Below are 7,552 nucleotides of genomic sequence, written 5' to 3'. Positions count from 1 at the left end.
CTTCATAAATTTAGAGAAGTAAACTTTTTAGAATGTAAGTAAATTTTACAGCAAAAGGATTTTTTTAAAAAAATTTTTATTTATGTATTTATTTATTATTTTTGGCTGTGTTGGGTCTTCGTTTCTGTGTGAGGGCTTTCTCTAGTTGCGGCGAGCGGGGGCCACTCTTCATTGCGGTGCGCAGGCCTCTCACTGTCGCGGCCTCTCTTGTTGCAGAGCACAGGCTCCAGACGCGCAGGCTCAGTAGTTGTGGCTCACGGATCTAGTTGCTCCGCGGCATGTGGGATCTTCCCAGACCAGGGCTCGAACCCGTGTCCCCTGCATTGGCAGGCAGATTCTCAACCACTGCGCCACCAGGGAAGCCCAACAAAAGGATTTTTTGATATCATGATATAACATATTTTTTAAGATAACAGATTTAATAGGGAGCTCTTATTCATCCCACTAATACAAGGAAGCTAATGTGATTTCCCTATGGATTAGAGTTTATGTTTTGGAACCGATGAGTCACATTATATTGCCAAAAGAGGAATCAGAACAGCTTGGTGAACTATAGGAACCAAACAAGATAAGAAGGATCAAGTTCTCAACTAAGCATCTAATATTAATGTAATGAGTATTTTCAAGTCAGAGCCTTTCTAACTATAAAGTAGAAAAACATCGGAATTGGTACACTGATTTGCACAGTATTGTTTTGCTAAATATAGTAGGTATTCCAATTTCATTCAAAAAGAAGCTTAGCTTACTTCTGTCAAATGACAAAAACAACACAATTTAGTAATGAGCTTGACGTCTTTTATTCAAGGGAAAATAATCTATGGCTTGCGGGCTTGGGTGAGGGGTGCAGTACCTCATAAGCAGTGGAACACTCTTCTGGAAGGATTTGGGGCAAGAGCGAGTTTTATAGAGTATTAGTAGAGGCAACACAGCAATGGGGCATGAATGGCTAGGAGGTCTGGGATTTCCTTGTAAGGTCGGCAGGTCTTATTTTTTTTAATTAATTTATTTTTTTGGTAAAATTTATTTATATTTTTCGCTGCGCACAGGCTTTCTCTAGTTGTAGTGAGCAGGTGCTACTCTTCGTTTCGGTGCCCGGGCTTCTCATTGCGGTGGCTTCTCTTGTTGCGGAGCACGGGCTCTAGGCACGTGGGCTTCAGTAGTTGTGGCATGTGGGCTCAGTAGTTGTGGCTCATGGGCTCTGGAGTGCAGGCTCAGTAGTTGTGGTGCACAGGCTTAGTTGCTCCGTGACATGTGGGATCTTCCCAGACCAGGGCTCAAACCCGTGTCTCCTGCATTGGCAGGCGGATTCTTAACCAGGGAAGTCCCCTTATTTTCTAGAATAAGCTGAGCTTGAGGATTGTGACTGGTGTGTGTCAGGTCTCCTTGACTGGAGTTTCCCATAAAGTGCAGGCTGACTTAGGTTTAGATTTGTGATGTGGGCCAGGCCACTGGGGTGACCTCCATTTTGTGGGTCCTGATGTACGAATTAACTGTCACTTCACTGTTTACCTGGTAACAACTTACCTTGTGGTATTAGCTGTAACATAAAGAGCAAACAATTTTGGGGACTCACATAAAACTCCATGACAGTGGCTACAACTCTATATTATAGAATGTTTACTTTCCTGCATTACATATTTAAATCCATTTTTAATATCACTTATTTTGAAGAATATATTTTCAAAAATAATCGGTTTTTTAAATTAGCTTTTTTAAAAATAAATTTATTTATTCATTTATTTAATTTTTGGCTGCATTGGGTCTTCACTGCTGCGTGCAGGTTTTCTCTAGTTGTGGCGAGCTGGGGCTACTCTGTTGCGGTGCGAGGGCTTCTCTTGTTGCAGAGCACAGGCTCTAGGCACGTGGGCTCAGTAGTTGTGGCTCGCGGGCTTAGTTGCTCCGCGACATGTGGGATCTTTCTGGACCAGGGCTCGAACTCGTGTCCCCTGCATTGGCAGGTGGATTCTTAGCCACTGTGCCACCAGGGAAGCCCTAAAATTAGCTTTGATAAGAAACACACGCATAATGAAAATTCTCTTTTCCACCTCTGTTGACTCCTCCCCTCCACAACCCCCACTTCAGGCTCTCAGTACAATCAGCTTCTTGTGTAAGAAGTTCTACACACATCTAACCATTATATATGTATGCGACACCTTGGGTACACAGGATTCTGGGGCTGTGATTAAACTTTATATTTGCCTCCTCTTGCCCATTTAAAGTTTATTCCACAGGGTTCACTTTCCTGCTCCAGGATGAATACTCAGCTCATGTACAGTTAACAGAGGACACATTGTTAGTTCAGTAATTTGATTGTTCAGTCATATGCATTAACCGAACTCCAAAACTAATTTAAGGCTTCTTACAGCCACTCGCCATTTTTCTCTTCCTAAATCCTCTCTCCTTTACATACTCTATTTTTAAACCAGGGTTTGGATAAGGGATCAAGGGTTGTGAAATTGTCAACAGTTTCCTTTGTTAATTCTACATAGTGATGGAGGTACCAGGAAAAGCCACCCTCTTTGACATATGCCTTATTTTGAGCTAATGGCCTATGAGAACCAGCAGATATAGGAAAAGCTTTAAAAGGAACAAGTTTTCCTTTTACAGAGGAAATTTACATGTATGAAAGGTATTTCCATTTGCAGAGAGGTCTCCCTCTCCCTTACAAGGAAGGAGAGAAGTCTGAATAACTCTCATCAGCACAGAAGGCATCTGAATAACAAACCTTTCTAAAGAATCCTTGTTTGGTCACTTTCCCATAAACTGCCTCCCCCACCCCCACCACCTCCAGCCAGAAACCCCAAACTCCTTTTCCTTTGTTTTAGCCTAAGATGGTGTATAAGCTGGAGTTCTAACCACACTTTGAGTTATTCTTTGCTGGCTACTCCCACATGGACCTGTAAACTTCTGTTTATTTTCTTTTGTTTATCTGTGTCTTTGGCTAGTCTCATTGACAGGACCCCAGACGGAGAACGTGAGATGGACAGAGGAAAAGATTTTTCTTCCATCCCTACAACCTGGAATGTCTATTTCACCTGTGCTTTGGTACTGAATAGTTTATTGGTGCTTCATTAAAACAGAGAAAGAGGTCTGTATTTAAATAGCGTTACATGTATAGAAAACGCTACATATTGTCCTGTATCTTACTTTGTTCACTTAATGATAAAGCATTTGAAATTATTTGGAGGTTAGGAACACTTAGGGTATTTTAGTTCTAAGCATTAAACAGTACATCTCTTCTTTGTGAACTACAAATTGGCATTTTCCATTGGCACTTGCCATCTACCTCTATAAGGGTTAAATCGTGCGCGGCTGCAGCTGCTGACTTTCAACACCCCCTGAAAGGAGTTCAGGTGGAGATCAGGAGTGAGGCACTCTGTGCTCTGGGAAAAACTGGCAGAACAGGTCTTCAGAGAGTTAGATATTTTCAGGAGCCAATTTTATGAGCCCAATTCTTATATCTCCTCATATCTAGAAAAACACTAAAGTCCTTCATGGTGACGTCTGCTCCTCGTGACTAGCAGAAACCTTCTACAAAAAAATGTGCTTGACTGCATGTATTCCCTCTTCACCAAAATCACATATATAAAAATAATGATAATAATAATAAAAAAAATAAAAAAATAAAAAAAAAATCACATATATACTGACCTTCTCCCCTGCCTCTTTGGAAGAGTTTCTCAGAGCTATGTGGGATGCTGTCTCCTCATTTTGCCCCAAATAAAACTTAACTCAGAACTCTCACGTTGTGCTTTTTTTTTTTTTTATTATTGGAAGAATCATACACCATGATGAAGTGAGATTTATTCCAGGGATGCAAAGACAATTCAATACACAAGTATCAATGAATGTGATGTATCATATTAACAGAGCAGGGGTTAAAAATCACATGATCATTTCAATAAGTTGTGCATTTTTTTAAGTCAACATCTTTAAACTCTTAAAAGCCATAGCAAATTTTTACATGGTACACTGTGGAGAAAATCCCCATATGCCCTCCTCCCTATAGCCCCCAAATTTGGTCCTTTTAAAGTACTGAGTTTACGTATCTATGGTCAGAATGCTACATTTTAAACACATGTGTTGTCATTCACAGACCCATGCAGGGGCATTTTTCTTACCTGATCATCTTTGGTTCCATCTACTACGGTAGACTGCTCTGTGTTTTGGAATGAAAGATGGGGCGAGGAGAACTAGACAATGCATCGATAAACAATTTCTTTTTCACATCAGCATCACAATTATACTGGTGGAGTTGGAGGAAAACTAGATGATGAGGTCTTTAAGAGATACATTCTATCATGTATATCTAGTACTCTCTCTCCTGCACTGCCCTTGCACAGAGATGTTAGCACTCAACAAAATCTTATTATCTGACTAACACTACTTTAGCCATCAAAGTGATAGGAACAGAGTAAAGGGACAAAGTGGGTGATTAGATAGTTAATCCCACTAGGGGATCATAAATAAAGTAGGAGAGACTTTTTTTTTTTTTTTTTTTTTGCGGTACGCGGGCCTCTCACTGCTGTGGCCTCTCCCGTTGCGGAGCACAGGCTCCGGACGCGCAGGCTCAGCGGCCACGGCTCACGGGCCCAGCCGCTCCGCGGCATGTGGGATCTTCCCGGACCGGGGCACGAGCCCGTGTCCCTTGCATCGGCAGGTGGACTCTCAACCACTGCGCCACCAGGGAAGCCCTGAGAGACCTTTTAAGTTAATGATCACTCAAGAACGTAGGCTTGCTTAACAACAAATCCATGCAACAGAAACACAAGACATTCCCCCAAACAATAAAAAGATGGCGGAATGAGACCTACATCCTGCCCATTGAAGTTAGCACATTAATGATCCTTGAGAAGGGGCTTTTTCTGCATGTACTAAGCAGAAATATAGGGGAAAGGTGACATTATACTGAAACCTGAGATGATTGACCATATTCTAGTATATGTTACTGCCTTTTTGCTCATTTCCATAGTGCCATGACAGTCCCGGTTGGGCCATAGAGGGTCGAAAACTCCTTTGCCCAGTGTGGAGGAGGAACTGATGATGGAAGCTTGATGTCTACGCAAGAACGAGGAGGAAGGTGGTCTTCTTTCTCCCCACTTTTCCTTTGATTATAAAAATGTAGCCCACTAGTTCTCAGCGTGGCACTCCCTTGCCTGTCCGCTTGCATCTCTCACAAGCATCCAAACCTAATAAACTCTTTCCATGCCTGTCACTCTGCCTCTCATTGAATGCTTTTTGTGCTGAGACAGAAGAACCTATGCTCTACTGAGTCGTGAGACGCGTTCTGCAGTTTGAAAATCGGATTTCCCTTCTGTTTAAAGAAATATTGGATCATCAAAGAGAATTTAGTTACTGGTCTGGCACGCAAACAGATTAGAAGTCACCACTACATCTTACCAACAAGTAAAAATGTGAACAAACTGAAAAATAAACAAGTCTTCTTAGGTCTGTCAGGGAAGTGAGGTCACAGGGCAAATGACTGCTCCTGAATCTGGAAAGACAAATTAGGTGGATACAGGTAATCACAACTTAGTGGAGCAGAAACCTCCATGGAACCATTACCGGGATAGGAAAACGTGAGCTGTAAATGGTGAATTGCTGGGGGCTCATTGTGGACAAGTCTGACAGATAAAAATCTCTAGTGGGAGCCCTGCACTTCTGTGAGTTTTACTTCCTGGAGCTCTACCAGAAAGGTGCTCACAGCAAATATCAGAGAAAAATACCCTTGGGCTTTCAGCAGGGTAAGGGGAAAAGTATCCACTTCAAATACAGCAGAGCATTTCGTTCTTCTTAAGAAAGTCTGTCCTTCAGAGCAACTATCTTACCAAAGGCCTAACCTATTCAGATTTTATCAGAGCCTAACTGACCTGGGTGAAGGGAAATACCCAGCTCCATCCCCCTGCAGCCAACCTGTCCCACCTGGGCGGGGAAAAATCTAAGAGGCACCTGTGAAGGTCACCTCCCATGGGTACAGGCTCACCAAAAGACCAGAGACCTAATCATGGGACTACAGAATGCTTCCCCTCCCCACATTTTACCATCATATTATTAAAGGCCCATGTACGGTAGTTTTTTAAACTCAGTGTATCATGCTTGACTTTCAACAAAAGATTGCAAGGCATACTAAAAGGTAAAACACACAGTTTGAAGAACTAGAACAAGCATCAGAACCAGACCCAGATAAGACAGGGATGTTGGAATTCTCAGATTGTGAATCTTAAACAACTATCTTTAATATGCTAGGGGCTCTAATAGAAAAAGTAGACAGCATGCAAGAATAGGTGGGCAACGTAAGCAGACGGATGGAAATTCTGAGAATAAAAAGAAATGCTAGAGTTCAACAAAACCATAACAGAAATAGAGAATGCCTTTGATGGTCTGAGGAAAGAATCTCTGTGCTTGAGGATATGTAGAAGCTTCCAAAACTGAAAAGCAAAAAGAAAAAAGCCTGAAAAAAATTGGAACAGAACATCCAAGAGAAGTGACACAACTAAAAAGGTGTAACTTACACCTAATGAGGCTACCAGGAGGAGAAGAAAGAAAGGAACAGAAGAAATATTTGAAGCAATAATAATTGAGAATTTCCCCCAAATTAATGTTAGACACCAAACCACAGATCCAGGAAGTTCAGAGAACATGAGGTAAGATAAATGTCAAAAGAACTAGGTCATGTTCAAGTTGCAGAAAGACAAAGAAAAAATTTTAAAAGAAACCAGAGGGAAAAACACCTTACCTATAGAGGAGAAAAAATTAAAATTACATCCAACTTCTCCTCAGAAGCAAAAATTACATCCAACTTCTCCAAAGAAGCAAACTTGAAGGGAGTGAAGTGAAATATTTAAAGTGCTCAGAGAAAAAAACCCCACCAACCTAGAAACTAATAAGCGATTAAAACGAGGTTGCAGGATACGTGGTGAGCATACAAACATTAATCACTTTCCTATCACCAGCAAAAACAAATGGAATTTGAAATTAAAAACACATTACCATTTATATTAGCATCACCAAAAATAAAAGACTTAGGTATAAATCTAACAAAATATGTTAACTCAGAATGAATTATAGACCTAAGTGTAACAAAGCAAAACTATAAAATTCCTATAAGATAACGTAAGAGAAAATCTAGATGACCTTGGGTATGGTGATGACTTTAACACAGCACCAAAGGCATGATTCATGGAAGATATAATTGATAAGCTGGACTTCAGTAAAATTAAAAACTTGGGTTCTGTGAAAGACATTGTCAAGAGGAAGAGAAGACAAGCCACAGACTTGTGGAGAAATATTTGCTAAAGAAAATATTTGCTAAAGACATAACTGATAAAGGACTGTTATGTAAAATATACAAAGAATTCAAGCTTAACAGTAAGAAAATGAACATAGTCATTAAAAATGGGCAAAAGACCTAAACAGATACCTTATCAAAGATATATATACGTGGCCGGAGCAACTAAGCCCGTGCACCACAACTACTGAGCCTGTTCTCTGGAGCCCGGGAGACACAACTACTGAGCCCGCATGCCACAACTACTGAAGCTCACGCGCCTAG

Source organism: Tursiops truncatus, chromosome 6 (genome assembly GCF_011762595.2).
Source record: "Tursiops truncatus isolate mTurTru1 chromosome 6, mTurTru1.mat.Y, whole genome shotgun sequence".
Taxonomy (NCBI): Eukaryota; Metazoa; Chordata; class Mammalia; order Artiodactyla; family Delphinidae; genus Tursiops; species Tursiops truncatus.
This window is presented reverse-complemented; position numbering follows the sequence as displayed.